Here is a 16,881-nt window from a genome sequence, read left to right as displayed (position 1 = left end):
ACAGCCCCCAGCCAACCCAAGGACGGTGACTGCTCCATCAGGAAGCCCCACCTATTCCATTAACAAATATGTATTGAGCACCCAGTGTGCACGAGGTATTCTTCTAGGTCCTGTGAACAGAGCCGTGAACACACTGGGGGCCTCACAGAGCACATGCTCCAGGGGAAAGATGGTCTACACCTATCACATGGCACTGCCAAAAAGGGCTCAGGAAGAGCAGTTCAAGGGCACAGATAGTCCTGTTGGAAGAGCGTTCCTATTAGGAGGTAAAAAACTCATTACACAGACCTCCCCATGGATGATGGGCCAATTGGGGTCAATCTGAGGACAGAAGACAGCATGAGCCAGCCATACTTCAGCCATCTGAAAAGTTCTCTGTGCTCCCCTGTTGCAGACAGAGAAACTGAGGCAGGGGAGTGCTGAAATTGTTTTCAGGGTATCTCAGCCAGGCAGGGGCTAGGACTGGGAGTCAAATTGGAAGCTCCTCCTGCTTCTGTCTTCATCCCTCTGGTTTTCTGTCGAGCCCTCTGGGATGCACATTTCCTTGCATTGACTCATAGTCAAGAAAGGCAGGTGCTGGGGCAGTGCCCTGACTGAGTGTGAGGTAAGGGCTCTGTATTAGTTTTCACACTACTGACAAAGCCCACGACTGGGTAATTTATAAACAAAAAGAGGTTTAATGGACTCACAGTTGTACGTGGCTGGGGAGGTCTCACAATCATGGCAGAAGGCGAAAGTCACGTCTCACATGGCGGCAGACAAGAGAAGAGAATGAGAGCCAAAGGAAAGGGGAAACTCCTTATAAAACAATCAGATCTTGAGAGACTTATTCACCACCGTGAGAACAGTATGGGGGAAACTGCATGTTTTCAGGTATCTCTCACCGGGTCCCTTCCACAATACATGGGGATTATGGGAGCTACAATTCAAGATGAGATTTGGGTGGGGACACAGCCAAACCACAGTCGACTCCTTTCTGCTGTTCCCCTCCCTGGTCATGTGACTCACACGCCCTGCAGTGAATCCTAACAGCAGCATGAGAGCACAGCAGCCAGAATCCCCCTGGGTCAGACACCCTGTGATGGCAAGGTCAAGGGGTCACCCGACAGTCAGAGAGGAAAAGAGCAGGCAAGTGTCTCAGATGCACACACACCTGGCCACCTCTTGGGAGTAGACGTAGGCAGGGTTGGGCGGGAGAGGTGGTGTGTGAAGGTATCCCCAGGTATCCTCTGCCTGGAGCCAAGCAAGAAAGGTAAGAAGTCTCATGTCTTCCAAGAGGGGCACCAGATGGAGGCTTTTCCTGTTTGAAATTGACTGGGATTTAGGGGGCTCTGGAGCTTCTTCTGTGCTCGGCTGGTGGCAAAGCTCTTGGAAGCTTGATGGCGGGACAAAGCTTAGAAGCAGTTAGAAGTGCTAACCAGGCACGGGGGGTTCAGAGGAGGCGGGCACGCTGGGAAGTGCCACGGAGAGGCTTTGAAACTGGGCAGGCTAGTCAGTGCATGGGCTGATTCAGCCCAGCAAGTATTGATTAAGCCCCTGCCATCTGCCTGGCATTGTGGGTTTACAGTGTGGGAGCAGGGCAGAGGGAAGTGCCAGCACATCCCTGCAGAGGGATGAGGAGGTGGCAGTGGTGAGGTTAGAGAGCTCGAGCCCAGTGCAGATAAAGATGGTGAGAGCAGAGTCTGTGCACCCGCAGCCCATAGCAGCGAGAATCCTGCTGGTTGTGTACAAAGAGGCCAATATACCCCTAGGCCATGGGAACCTAACTCTAACTTACTAGAGTGGGAGCAGGCCCTTCTCCTTCTCAGTTTCAAGGATGGTCCTGAGACCATCCCATGGGGCCAGAGGACTATTGGAAATGACTGTGTGGTTCCTCCCAGCCTGGGGAGTCTGTGATTCTAAAAACAGACAAACAACCTCAATCTCCCTGGACCTCGGCCTTCCCACCCCCAGTCCCCTCTTCCTTAGACAAAGGGCTCTTGGAGGGATCTGAGGCTTATTTCATAGAAAGCTGAAAATAATATGAAGTAGAGTTTCTATTTTAAAGGGTAACACTTACATAAGGTGGGATCTTTCAAAATGTTCAATCTGATACCTATTTAGGGAAACATCAAACAGCCCCACAAACACAGCTCGGGGGAGGAGGCCACTCTGCTCTCCCCCACATCCCCAGCTGGCTGGAATGGTCTGTGGAGCTGCAGGGCGTCTTAGATGTGCCTCCTGGCATGAGCAGGTGCCATGGGCCGGCCTCCTCAGCCAGATAAGCCTGTCCTCCTGCTCACTGCCTGCCCCCTGCATGGGTCAGAATCGGGGTGCCTGCTGGAGACCCCAGAAGGGCTGGGCACCCCCAGAGATACTGCAGGTGCCCCATGGAGGAAGAAAGCCTCCAGGTCGTGTGAACCTGGGACCTCGATCCAGGTCTTTTGGCACTCAGACCCCAAGCACTTTTGTTTGTGCCACATGGTTCTTGAGAGTTAATAAATAAAGGGCGGGGGAGTGGGAAGCAATGTTCTACAGGCTTACTTGGTTAAATCTTTACCTACTTCCATTGCCAGGCTCAACTTTGAAATTTCAGAAGGAAAAGAAGAGATGAAAAGGAAAATGTCACATTTCAAATCCTTCCCACAGTGACTCATTTCAGAAGTGGGGTTTCGTCCTTTTTGAAAACAGAATCAATACCGTCTTTCATGAAAACAGCTTTTGTTTCCCCTTCAGCTGCAGGCCTGACCCATCCTTCTTGGCTCTGTGCAGAGCCAGAGAGGGAGGCCAATGAGCTGCTCATTGCGGGCCTGGCAGGAACAGCAGGGCAGAGCAGGGCAGGGCAGGGCAAAGCAGGGCAGGGAAGGGCAGGGCGGGAGGGTGGGGAGCGCTGTTCGGAGGGAAAGAAGCTAGAGAGACCCCTCTGCCTTCTTCAGGAGGGGCCTTCACTGTTAACACCCCCATTCCCACCAGCTTCTAGGCCCTCACCCCACCCAATAAAGCAAACATCAAGCAGGGGACTGTGGAAGCCACTCATTTTCCTAGAACATCCTGGTCAGTGGATTTCAGAATGGTCCCAGCACCCCAGAAACATTTGAGTCTCTCTTCCTCACCCCTATATGGGGGTGGATCAGTGGACAGCCTAGGCACGTGCTTAGGGGATACTTTATTTAAATGCCTTAATAATTGTTACTTTTTGTTCTTTTGTATTTTTGGATGGAGAGACTCAAGCATCTGTGCTCTGCATGCCATCCCTTTAACAGTTGAATACACTTAAAATATGTGTACATTTAGAGCACTCACCTTGGACTTGGACAATTAAACACACTTAGGTTCATTTATTTATGTATTTATTTATTTTTATTGTTTTGAGACAAAGTCTCACTCTGTCACCCAGGCTGGAGTACAGTGGTGTGATCTAGTCTCACTGCAACCTCCGCCTCCTGGGATCAAGCGGTTTTCCTGCCTCAGTCTCCTGAGTAACTGGGACTGCAGGCATGCCCCATGACACCTGGCTAATTTTCTTTGCATTTTTAGTAGAGGCAGGGTTTCACCATGTTGGCTAGTCTGGTCCTGAACTCCTGACCTCAGGCGATCCACCCACCTCAGCCTCCCAAAGTGTTGGGATTAAAGGCGTAAACCACCGTGCCTGGCCTATTTATTTCCCTGATTACCTCTAATAATTTCACAGAAGTTGAGATGCAAAGCTCCAAAGGGACACTTCATTCTAGGCCTCCATCCATGATCACCCTCTACCACATTATTGAAGAGCTAAAGTTTGAGTTGAGTGTTTGAAGATGAAAAAAACATTTTTTACACAGACAAGGATGTGAGTGTTCTGGGGAAGGAAACAGCTTGTGCAGAGGTGCATTAGAACCAACAAGCATGGCCTACTCAGAATCCAGCAATTGATTCAAGCTTGTGGGGGGGACAGGGAGCACGTGGAGTGGCAGGATTCTGTTTGAGTGGCAAAGGGTGGATTGTGCTGGGGCTTGTAAGCTACACTGAGAAGACCAGGCTATCCCGGGATGAATGGGAGCTTTTGAAACGATTTAAGAGTGAAATGAACTTCTGAGATCAACATTTTACAAGGAATCTTAGGTCTTCTGCCTTGGAGCAACATTAACAATGGTCCCCTTTCTCCAAAGACTAAAATGTTTCTCAGATCATAAGCTGGACAATGAGTATCCAACGGCAAAGGATGCAGCAACGATTTGAATAATGGTGTCTCCTCCAAAATTCATGCTGACACTTAATCCCTGATTTAACAGTATTAAGGTTTGTGGCCTCTAGGAGGTAATTAAATCATGAAGACTGTGCCTTCACGAATGGCATTAACACCCTTGTAAAAGGACTTGAGGTTGAAGGGAGTCTCTTCCACCACCATCCACCATGTGAGGACACAGCAACAAGGCACCATCTTGAAAAGAGAGAGCTTCCTCACCTCTCTGCTGGTGCCTTGATCTTGGACTTCCCAGTCTCCAGAACTGTAAGAAATAAATTTCTGTTCTTTACACATTACCCAGTCTAAGGTGTTTTGTTAGAACAGTACAAACAGACTAAGACAGATGCCTTATACTTACTGATCCCCATGGCAGGACAACCCCTATCCTGGCCTGTGCCCATAGAAGAGCCTGGTGTGATGGGCTATGTAAGCAGCTGCCACAGAGAGGGAGCCCTGCCTGAACCCCGCTTTGTTGACAGCTGCAACCAAGTATACCATCTCAGCAAAGAAGGGCTCAAGAATGGTCTCAGATGTGGGCAGGTCCAGGGAGAAGGAGCTGTCCCCATTCTTGAACCATTGTCAGGTTGGCCATTGAGTTGGGTTGAGTTTGGACTTGGCCAGGATGGAAAGTGAAGAAGAGGAGAATGGACAAAGAAAAATGGCCCTGGGTATTAGAGGGTGGGGCCTGGGGGTTGACAATTGCTATCACCTGGGGTAGCACAATGCTGGCCACAAACAGGGCATCTGGTGAAAGTTTGCTGACTGACAGATAGGGCAGTCTCCCACTCCCTCCACCTAAGCCCTGTGTCTCTGAGATGCCCCCTGGAGGAGAGGACACAGCTCTGCACCTCCTATGGCTGGAGGACTTTGCACCTGGAAGTCACCTTGGCAGGAAGCCCTTCTGCCTCCCTCCTCATCCCGCTTCCTGCTATGATGCCCACTCACCCAGCTTTGCTTTTTCCCTGTTTCCTGCTGCCAGAACTGTTCCATGTTTCACTAGAAGGGAAACATTCTTGTCCTTTCCACTCCTTACCCCTTCCACCAATTTTCTTTTTAGGTAATAAATTTGTTACTCAATGAGCTTCCTTAGGATCCAGCTGCCTCGGCACCTCAGGCACTGTCCTGGAGAATCCAGGACCAGACCCCTCCCTGGGGATCAGCAGCAGCCTCCACCGAGACTCGGAATGTGTTAGGCCATTATCCCACCAAAGATGGAAGCCTAAGCCCATGTCTTCTCTTCCCCAGGGTTCAGAACAAGCCCAGCATCACTGTAAGTAGCAATTGCACTAACAAGAATGCCCTCCGGTTAAAGCCATGCAGACAGCACAGGAAATCGGAATGGCAGGGGCTTTCAAGATCAAAGTAAGTTAGATCTTTTTTTGGGGAAGGGCGGATTGGGTTTTGAAAGGATTCAGAGATGGAGGAATTAATCCTGCCATTATTTTGCAGACACCAGGTCTTTCACTGTGGGCCAGTGGCACCGTATATTCCAAGATGAGGCTGCTGCCCTGAATGCAGAGAAAGCCTCGTTTCCTTACATTAAACCCCATATGGGATGCTGTCCCTCTCCCACAGGGATGGGGCAGGCTTGGTGGGACAGCACTTGGAAAGAGTGCACCCCATGCCCACCACGTGGCAAATGGTCAGTGACCCCCTGACAGTGATGCTGTGACCAGTATCTTCCCACCCAAGGGGAGACCAGAGCCTGATGTCCCCTCTTGCCTGTGGAACAACTCAAGGCCAAGTTCTGATCCTAATATCACCATCTGGTGCCAAAAGTCAACTATTCACTCCACTGGAAGATGTGGTTCACCCCACAGTCTCTGGGATATATCAGACCAGCATGGCATGCCACTGAGAAACAAGCCAACATAGCAAGGCTGAAACTACTGTGGAGATAGCAAGGAGACTGGTCATATGAGAAGAGGATGGCCTCGGTGAGAGGTAGATCTGAGTTCCAACTCTGGCTCTGCCACTTAAAGAGCTGTGCCACCTTGTACAAATCTCTTCACTTCTCTGAGTCAATTTGTCATCATTGTCATTGTCATCATTGTCATCGATACCGTTCGCTGAGTGTGCACTGTATGCCAAGCAGCCATCTCTCATTTAATTCTCATAGCAACTGTGTGAATAGATATCATTACTCCTATTTTAAGCACAAAGAAAGGAGGTTCTAGGAGATTATTAAACTTGCCCAAGACCAACAAGTAAGTAGTTAAGCAGGTTTTCAGCCTGACTCTCGCTGATTCCAAAGCCTCTCTATGTGGTGGGTTCCATGGTGGTCCCAAGAAGATATGTCCCTTTCCTAAGTCCCAGAACCTGTGAATACGGTCTTATTTAGAAAAACAATCTTTAGGCCTGACACAGTGACTCACACCTATAATCCCAGCACTTTGGGAGGCCGAGGTGAGCAGATTACTTGAGCTCTGAAGTTCGAGACCAGCCTGGCTAACATGCTGAGACCCCATCTCTGAATAGCCTGGCACGGTGGCATATGCCTGTGGCCCCAGATACTCGAGAGGCTGAGATGGGAGGATCCCTTGAGCCTGGAAGGTGGAGGTTGCAGTGGGCCACGATTGCACCACTGGACTCCAGCCTGGGCAACAGAGTGAGACCCTGTCTCAAATAAAAAAGAAAAGGGGTCTTTGCAGATGTAATTAAGTCATGGATCTTGAGATGACGTCATCTAGGAATATTCATATGAGTCCTAAATCTAAAGACAAGTGTCCTTAGACAGAAGGAAAAAAAAGACACAGAGAAGAGAAGGTTATGTGAAGACAGAGGTGAGATTAGAGGTCTGCAGCTGTGAGCCGAAGGCCTCCTGGCACCACCAGAAGCTGCAAGAGTCAAGGAAGGAGTCTCCGCTGGAGCTCTGAGGGAGTAAGGTGCTCCCAGCACCTTGATTTTGAACTTCTGGCCTCCAGAGCTGTGAGAGAATAAATTTGTGTTGTTTTAAGCCACTCGGTTGGTGGTTGTCTGTCACAGCAGCCGCAGGCTACGAACACACCATGCAATGTATTTCAGTGCATTTTACTGCTGTAAAATGGTCCCTGCATCCCACCCTGCATCTCCACCAGCCTTAGTTCCACCTGCTTGCTGGAGCAAACAGCCGTGGAAAAGTTCATCAGTTCTCTTAGCTCCTTCCAGGCTCGTCTCTACCCATTTGACGCTGGCCCTGGTTAGCATGTCCAAGTGGCCTTGAGCCACCTCCCTGAGGAAGTCACTCTCTGCTAGGATGGAGCCGTTCCTGCGGACTGCAGGTCGGGGAAGGCTTGCCTCAGCCTGGGCCACAGGCTCTCTCCTCCTGGAAGCTACTCTGCCATGACTTGTGCTGTGCAAGGCTCAGAGTCACTTCTGGTTTAAGCCCCCATCTCACTGACAAAGGGATGAGCAAGGGACAGCCATCTGAGGGGAGGGCATGGGGAGCAACGTAAGCGGGGGCCCCAGTTCTCCCAAGCTATTCAAGAATTGGATCGAGTCACTCCTTTCCTCAGAAACAGCACAAGCCTCCTCATAGCCTCCCGAATCAAGTCCAAACTCCTCAGCCTGGAACTCAGCACTCTTTATTATCTGGCCATGGGCTGTTGCTGGATTCCTAGACACTGGGATTCCTGGATGTTAATCCAGCTCTCAAGAGCCCTGGCTCTGTGGCTGAGATGATCGCCCCTGAATATCTGTACCCCTACCCCCAAACCACTCAGGGGCCCCAGTGGGTGTGCCTTTGTTCTGTGAAACATGAACAGTGTTGGCTGAGCCGACACACCCTACCCCATAGCCCGCCCCTGCTCCCATCCTGCCCTGCACCTCCTCCTGCCTTAGTTCCACTCTGCCTGGGGAGAGGCAGGGACAGGCCTGCGCATTCCTCTCCTGTCCTATGAGCTTCTCAATGACAGTACCTGATCACCCCACCACCACCCCCACTGTAATGGCCTTGCCCAGCAGAGCACACAGTAATTGCATGATCAATATTTGTTCATATGAATTGAGTTGAACTGATTTAAAGGAGTTTCTCCCCAGACAAAATGATTCCTCTCCTTAAAGATATAGGCTTCTGGCTGGGCATGGTGGCTCACGCCTGTAATCCCAGCACTTTGTGAGGCCAAAGCAGGTGGATCACAAGGTAAGGAGTTAGAGACCAGCCTGGCAAACATGGTGAAACCCTGTCTCTACTAAAAATACAAAAATTAGCCGGGCATGGTGGTGAGCGCCTATAATCCCAGCTACTCAGGAGGCTGAGGGAGGAGAGTTGCTTGACCCAGTAGGTGGAAGTTGAGGTGAGCAGAGATCACACCACTGCACTCCAGCCTGAGCAACAGAGCAAGTCTCTGTCTCAAAAATAAATAAAAATAAATAAATAAATAAATAAATAAATAGATAGATGTAGGCTTCTATATTTTGTAGCTTTCCTGGTCCTTACTTATTCTTGCTTTATGACATCATCTAGTCACAGCTCACCAGTTCCTGCTTTGCAGTGAGCAGGCTGGGAGCTGTACATTCCCAGGAGGCACCGTTCACTCAGACTGTGATGTGATTGGCACTTCCTGAAGTGTGTGATGTGGTGTCCCCATCCCCAGGTGTCTTCAGCCTCTGGATGCTGGCCCACCTCGGGGAAATATAGATGTTGTTTTTCTTTCCTGGTGCTTGTTTTGCAAAGCAACCTGAGACACAAGGCCAGGGCTTCCTTCTGGGGCTGCAGAATCTCCCTGCAGATGTAGCCAGCTCCTCCACAGCAGGGCCATCAGGGAAGCACCCCATTCTCTGTTCCCCTCCATCGCAGAACCAGATGGGTTCCTAGGGGCTCCCTGGCTAGGTCATCCTCCAGCTGTCCTCAGACCTTGCCTTCTGCCTTTGTAAGGGGGACACATGATGGATGGTCCTAATGTGCATGTTTGAGGGTGACAAGGAGCCTTGATGTATTAGTATACCGGGACAACAGGTATAAATCATGACTGTCCCTGGGAATCTGAGATTCCAACCCAGGACTGCCTGACACCAAAACCTATGCTATTAGGGTCGACAGAAGGGAAAGGAAGGCAGGGAGAGCAGGGAGAGCTCTCTCCAGGGAGGGGTCCTGGGGAAAGGACCTGGAGGGACAGTCCCATGTGAGGGGACTGCTACTTTTGCCTTTCATGTCCCCCTGCCCAGCCTCCTCCCATCCCTGCCTAACTTCTGGTGAGCTGGACCAGCTGGGGCCAGGAGAGTTGGTGCAAAGAGCTTTCAGCGGGAGGTCAGGGGACCTGGAGTGAGTCTTGGGTCCATGTAAGCGGAGGCAGTCACTTCCCCTCCCTGGCCTTTGCCAACCCTTCTGCAAACTGGGCATAATCCCCGCCCTCTGTGGGATGATGTGGGTGACGGGCTGTGAGCCCTGTGAGACATGGTAGCTCTTCTCTCTTGGGGTCTGGATGGGGGCTCTCCTTGAATATCTCCTGGAGGGACAAATAAGCTCTTGATCAAACACTTCCTGTTGGGCACCTACTCCTGAGCACATCTCTCTGGGAAGAGGGGGTTAAAACAAAGGGGACTATGATATTCCTTCCTCAAGGCATTCTGGATGCAATGGAATAATACAGGAGCTGGGATATATCTAACACCAAGAATGACAGATGTTGAGAGGCTTCAATGGGGAAGAGGAAGCAGGCATGGAGATGGTTGTGGGACCAGTCGCCACGCTGGTCCAGGAGCAGTCTCAAGGGGTTGTGGCTGAGGCAATGGCACTGGTGGTCCTAAGGAAGAATTTAGGTGGTCTGGGCTTCCATGCCATGGTTGCCCCGGCCCCAAGCTCTATGTGTACGTGATGTGAAGCCAGGAAATGCAGGCAGCGCAGCTCAGCCTCCTGGGCTGGCGGAGGAACTCCGAGAAGCCTGGGGCCAGGGAACCACGCAGACTGGCTCTATCTTGGGATTTGGCTGCAGACAGTGCAGGGACTGAATGCCTTGAGAGGCTGGGTCTGCCTTCTTCAGCCCCGTTTCTGTGTGGGGTCCCACGTAGGCAGCTGTCACAAGCTCCCAGAGGGACATTCAAGTGGACCAGGGCGGGAGAAAGGCTGGGGAAGGCTGAGGTCAGCAACGCCCTGTTTGGTTTTTGATAATTTTAGCCACGTAGGGAGGAGACCAGTTGTTCTTTATCTGAGGCAATTGTCTTCAGTTTAAATGAGTCCCCAGAGAGGCCTACAGCTGGGACAGGAAAGCGGGCAGAGGCGGAGGTGGGGAGGGCTAAGGGCTTGACAACAGCCCTGCTCGGCAGGCTGACTCCTCCGCTAGGAAGCAGCAGCTCCAGATCTGAGTGCAGGGAGGACAACTGTATCCCCAGGAGGCCCGGGAGGTCACTGTCTGATCTGGAAGGGGCAAGAGATGGATCACAGGAACGGAAGTATAGGAAACGTGGCCAGAGTCAGCAGCGTGGGTGCAACTGGAATCAATTGTTAGCCCGTCCACTTGGGGACTTTCCACAGGACAAAGCAAATGCTCCCCTCCAGCCTATGAGGTCAGGGACCTCAGGATGCGGAGAGCATTCAGCGTCCCCGCTGCCCTGCTGGCCTCCCTGTGTGACTTGGATGGATCTGAGGTGCCTGCTCCTGGACACTGCTCTCCTGCAGGGGCAGGTGTGGGGTGTCCCCAGCAGGCCTGAGGACTCAGCACTAGTGAAGGGCTCTCATCTGCTTACTCAACAGGCACTGTCCCCCGGGATGTTGGTTTACTTAAACGAAGGTGTTCTGGCCTAATGGGCGATGGCTGCTCTGAGTAATCCTGCCCCACAATTGACATCTCAGTTTAAATTCTTCAGCTCTGTCTGTTTTACACCTGATCCATGCAGCCAAAGGGCTCATGTAAGCTGATACCCATGACCTGCTCTCCTCAGAGGAAGCACGGGAGCAGGGCACAGCCAGGCACTGTGTCGCCCAGCAGATCTGGACAAGGCCTGCGGGGCCATCCAGACACTCCACTGAGCATGCGGGCCGGGGAGGCCACTGAGAGCCCGGTGAGAGGACACAGCTAGGAAGTGGCAGAATTGGAATCTGGATCCAGATCTGCCTGGCTCCAGAGTCTTTCTCTGGGAGAAATATTACAAAGCAGTATTAGAGGATGACCTTTGCCCCCGAACCCACTGTTCCTTAAGCCCACAGCCCAAACAGTCATGTTATTTGCTAAAAACAAGGCTTAGCGGTTCGATATGGATTCCATTTCATAAGAAGGCAGGAGGACACAATTGATAACACATGGTCTTTAGAGCCAGCATAACTTAGCTCTGTCACTGCTTGCTGTGTGACCTTGGGCCAGTCACTTAACCTGAGGTTTGCTTTCATTTGTTAAAAGTAATAATAATAGTTATCTCCTATAGTTGTTTTGAAAACCACATGAGACATGTTTATATAAAATAATTAGAATAGTCTCTGGCACATGGTAAGTTTTCCAAAATATGCAACTCTTATTCTAAGAATATCTTTTTCCTCTCTGTTATTGGGGATAAGTATAGCTTGATTGATATATACATGTGTATGTGTGTGTGTATATATATATCCACACATTTAAACCATATCAGCATCTTGTGGTGACTCAACCCGTCTGTCTGCTAAAAGAGAACAAGCCCGTGACCCATTTCATGTGGTTACTTTGAAGGATGATCATAAATGTGCTCATAAAGACCTCTGCCAGATGTCAAATCCTCATTCAAGAAGCGTAGGATCCCTTCGAGACTGCACATCCAGTTGGGGACAGAGAAAACAAGAGATCACAAAGGGGAGATTTGAAACTTTACAGAAAAAAAAAGAAAAAAGAACCAATAAATAGGGGACTCTAACTACATCCCTTTAACCTGACTTTTGGTCCTTTATTAAAGTCCATACTTTGAAGGTTTGAATTCACTGGACTGGGGGCTCATCTGATACTCCCCAGGAACTCTCAGACATTGAGGCAGAAGTTTCCAGCCCATAGCACCCCTGGGGAACATGGTAAAGGTGCTTTGGAATCAGTGCTCAGAGCCCTGGGGTTTACAACAGGGAGCCTGCCCCTGGGCCTGGGGAGGTGGTGGCTTAGGGGATGGGTGGTGAACCACCCTTGGTAAGCAGAGTGCCAGTATGTGTGGCTTTCCCCAGGACTGAAGCTAAGGCCTGCGAGGGTGACTCTGCCTGCCTTGCCCTCTGCCTCACCTTGGCTCAACTCCAGAGACTTCTGGAATCAGCTCATGTGGCCTGAGAAACAGAGCCTGGGCTATTTTGTCTTTTGATGATTTTTTTTTTTCACTTCATATTATTTTGTATCCTCATTTCCCTGTGTCACTGATAAACTTACAACACTGCTTATAGTGTCGTGGGCATGGGTCCAAGCACTTTATAAGAATTAACTCAGCGAAGCCTAACAATGACTCTACAGGCACCTAATCATCCCATTTTCTAGCTGAGGAAACAGATATGGGGAAGATCATGCAACTTCTGCAAGGCCGCTCAGCTAGACAGTGGCAGGACTGGGGTCCTCGCCCGCCCTGAGGCTCCAGGGCCTGTACGTGAGGCGGCCATGCAAGACACTTACCACATGTCAGACACAGTTCAGAGGAGTGAACGGATTTAATCTGCTAAACAACCCTGAGCATAGGAACCATCATTATGATCTGCTTGTCTCCATGGGGAAACTAAGGCAGTAGGGGGTTTAATATTTGCCCATGGTCACACTGCCAAGGGTTAGCCAGAGCCTGCATGTTTAACCATCTCGCTGTGCTTCCTGGTGGGGGACCGCCTTTTCCCTGTTGCAGCCTGTCACTGGTTACCTAGGATTCTATTGCATCAACGTCATGATTGGCTCAACCGCCTTCTGCTGTGGGGCCTCTGGGCTGCCCACGCTGCCCACGGGAGACCTTCACATCCTGCCCTCAATAGGCTTTCTAGAATGGGTCCCAGAGAGTTTTCTGGGTGGGTGTAAGGTCTTCCCTCTCCCTTCTCTCACAGAAGGTAACATAAGGGGCCACCAGATATTATAGCCAAGAGATGTCACAACACAGCAAAGAAAAATGCCAACCTATTACTGAAGAGCAGTCTATCCCTGTCCAGCCTCTCAAGTGCCCTGGAGAGAAGGAGAACTTCAGGAAGGCCAAGACACACAACAGCCCCTACACACACACACCCCTCTTCAGCTCTACTAGGATGGTCAAGGCAATGATCTGAGAATTGTCTTATTTCCTGCCACCATCCTATGAACCAAGAGCAGTAGACTTCTGAAATCTCCATGCCAACCCCTGCAGCCCTCCAAATGGGCACCCAACTGGGTCTAGGACTCAGATTGTGACCCCGGTCTTGCCTAGGGACACCATGGGCTGGGCAGGTGGAGCTGAGACTCTTCTAAGGTCTCATCGCTATCTTAATCCTTTTGGCCTGAAGACTCTGAAGGACTCTGTCACTCTGGGCAATCTTTTGAGGTCAAGGTGAGATGGAGGTATCCTGGGTTCTGCTCTGATTCTGCTAGCACGCCTCTGGATCCTATCTCCCCCACTGCAAAATAAGAAGACTGTTAAAATGCACCTAGATTTGACAGTATTCTCCACTATTTCCCAAAGTGTATTCCATGGAACAAGGAATTGCTTGAACCAGGGGTTCCATGTCAACTAAGTCTGAGAAACATTGCATAGCCTGGTCCACTCATAGAGATCCACAACGCATACACACTGAGTAGTTCCGTTCTAAAGGTACCTAGTTAGCCTGACTTAACCCAGTATCTCCCATATTTACTTAACTATGGAACATCTCTTTAAAAAGTAACATCTAATAAGCCTTAGGCAGGAAGTACAAAAATGCTGGTCTCTTCTGTCCCATGTCCTCTTCACTGAAGCCAGGCCCAGAACCAAGCCACCATGTCCCCCCGGGGGGCACCTCCACTTCCTGCCAGCCCCCTACCTCTCACACTGTGTGGTTCATTCAAACAGACAGCAATTCCTTCAGTAAATCCCACTCCCTTTGGTATCTCTGCCAGGCCCTGTGCTATTTCTCTGTGGGCAGAAGAGTGAAGGAGACAGCCTTGCCCTCTAGCAATGCAAGGCCCGAGGCATCAACAGCCTGGCATAAGAGCCAGAAGGGAGAGCAAGGATGGAGACTTAGACATTTCCATCCAGACATCAGGGAAGGCTTCGTGGAGGAGGTGGCCTGGGAGTTGGGCCTTGAAGACCTGGTGGAATTGGCTGGGGGCAATGGCAAGACATGGGGTATCTTGGTCTGGCAGTTTGAGGGTGGTGTCGGGGAAGGGCAGAGAGAGTCCCATGTCTTCTCTGTGATCTTGAGCACCCTGACTCCAAGCCTGAACCTACAAACTCCAGTCAACAAAGCAAAAGCCTTCCAATTAAATGGGCTCAGTCTCCTTAGAAGCCAAGGGAATAGCCATCTTTTGCATCTTGATCCACCCCAAGTAGTTCATTAAAATATTCCTTGCAAAATATTCAGTTTCATCCTTAAAAAGGGGCCTGTTGGATATACTTTTTTCTCTCTCTCCCTTTACACTCTGGTGATATTTTAGTGCTTCTTAGGAAATGGAGCCCATCCCACTCCTGAATTTAGCTGTAACATGAGAAAAAGAGATTGATGTCTCAAGTGTATGGACTTTTGTTCATACATTCTTTTATTTTTTCAATAAACACTCCATCTCCCAGACTGGAGTGCAGTAGCACAGTCTTGGCTCACTGCGGCCTCCGCCTTCCAGGCTCAAGCAATCCTCCTGCCTCAGCCTCCCAAGTAACTGGGATCATAGGTGCATGCCAGTACGTCTGGCTATTTTTTGTATTTTTGTAGAAACAGGGTTTCACCATGTTGCTCAGGCTGGTCTCAAACTCCTGAGCTCAAGTGATCTGCCCACCTTGGTCTCCCAAAGTGCTGCGTTTACAGGTGTGAGCCACCACACCTGGCCTCAGTCAACATTTACTGAGCACCTACTTTGTTCCTGGTGCTATGCTAGGGACCTACAGTGGCATCAAATATGTCCTTTCCCTTAGAGAAGCCCAAACTTGTGGGCCTCAGTAAGTCATGGCTCTTGTAGTACATCAGTGAAGCTTCCAGGTGTCACGAATGGACTACCTGTGAGAAGCTGCTGTGTCACTGTGTGAAATAGTACATTTATGAGGTCTTGTGGCTGCAAAGTGACAGAGTACCCTTGGAGCTCCTAGCAGAGGTCTCTAGAACAGGCCAGGTGCAGGGACAGCTCTTGGGAAGGAGATGAGTATAGGACATAAGGTCAGCCTAGCAGGGGAGCAGCCTGTACAACAGCACTGGGGCACAGACAATGGCATCTGCAACCGAGCTGGGATTGAGGCTGGAAGCTAAACAGGGCCCGGTTCCTGAAGTGCCTCTCCAGCCAGACCTTTCCATCTGAACATGATCTTTTTCCTTTGTTGGAAACACAATCTCACTCTGTCACCCAGGCTGGAGGGCAGTGGCATGATGTTGGCTCACTGCAACCTCCACCTCCTGGGTTCAAGCGATTCTCATGCCTCTGCCTCCTGAGTAGCTGGGAACCACAGGCGTGTGCCACTACACCTGGCTAATTTTTGTATTTTTAGTAAAGACGGGGTTTCTCTGTGTTGGCCAGGTTGGTCTCGAACTCCTGACCTCAAGTGATCTGCCTGCTTCGGCCTCCCAAAGTGTGGTGATTATAGGTGTGAGCCACCATGCCCAGCCCTGAATGGGTTCCTAAGGGCATTTCACAGAGAGAGGGCTTGATGAAGTGTATGTTTTTAGGACACTCCCTCTGGTTGTGGGCAGAGTGTAGGTGCCAGCAAGGCAGTTATTGCCAGGATGACCAGACGTTCTTGCCTGGAGCTGTCTGGAGATTGTTACGCCCCTGGGTTCTGGGGAGACCTTTGGGATGGACCAGGGGCCTCCCCACTCCCTACAGGCATCGTGTTCTACCCACCAAGAACCTACCGGGCAACGACGACAGGGAGGACACAATTCCTGGGACATGGCGCCAACAGTAGGTACAGGCGCTGTCAGGGCATCTGCAGGAGGCTCCGGGACACTCCCCTCACGGTATCTGAGCAATTAATTATTTCTTATCTCGCTGGGTAAGGGGCCCACGTGGAAATCACTCCCATCCTTCTGTTCAAATGTTATGTTGCTATTTATTCTCAACAGGAAAGGAGCACAAAATAGAACTGCTTCTAGAATGGATGCCAACTGGAGGGTTTTTTCCCTATCATTTCCGAGTTGTGAGAACAGGGAAGGTGGGGTGGTGTGACCCTTTCTCTGGGGCTGTTGAGGTGGGACAGGCACCCTCAGGAGTGTGCTCTGCTGAGGCACAACCTGGGGAGTAGCTTCCTGCACCCACCTGGGGGATCTGAGAGCCTAAAAGAGCCAGAGCCCCAGAACCGGCCTGCCTTTGGCATGGACCCTGGACAGTTCTTTCTTTGCAGGGAACGAGGCCTCCCTCTCCCATCTCCAGACCAGGAGGGGAACCCTGGAAAGGCAGCATTGCTAACCCTTGTGGAGAGAGGTGAGAGCGAGCCGCTGGGGATAGAATCTGAAGTAGGTCAGGCCTTCAGAGCCTTGGAGGGGCTGGAACAGGAGAAGGGCAGAGAGGGCACAGCCACGCTTGGCTGGTTGCCTGGTGTCTGGCAGAGAATCCTGGGCTGGGAGCAGGGGGCTCAGGCTCTGGCCCAAGCTTTGTCTGCTTGTGTGAGGCTGAGCTAACTAATCTGTCCTCCTGGCT

The 16,881-nt window shown here is 50.7% G+C and overlaps 1 long non-coding RNA gene across 2 annotated transcripts in view; it reads left to right on the top strand.

Moving 5' to 3' along the window:
* The window catches only part of LOC126933635 (uncharacterized), a 36,008-nt gene that overhangs the window by 14,814 nt on the left and 4,313 nt on the right, over window positions 1-16,881 (top strand). The window contains exon 2 of one of the 2 annotated variants that reach the window (XR_007718694.1): window positions 16,586-16,665. This is a non-coding gene — a long non-coding RNA (uncharacterized LOC126933635). Of the gene's footprint in view, window positions 1-16,432; window positions 16,666-16,881 lie in introns of those variants that run through there. The other variant, XR_007718693.1, reaches the window with a different exon arrangement.

The sequence above is a fragment of the Macaca thibetana genome, chromosome 13 (genome assembly GCF_024542745.1).
Source record: "Macaca thibetana thibetana isolate TM-01 chromosome 13, ASM2454274v1, whole genome shotgun sequence".
Taxonomy (NCBI): Eukaryota; Metazoa; Chordata; class Mammalia; order Primates; family Cercopithecidae; genus Macaca; species Macaca thibetana.
This window is presented reverse-complemented; position numbering and strand designations above follow the sequence as displayed.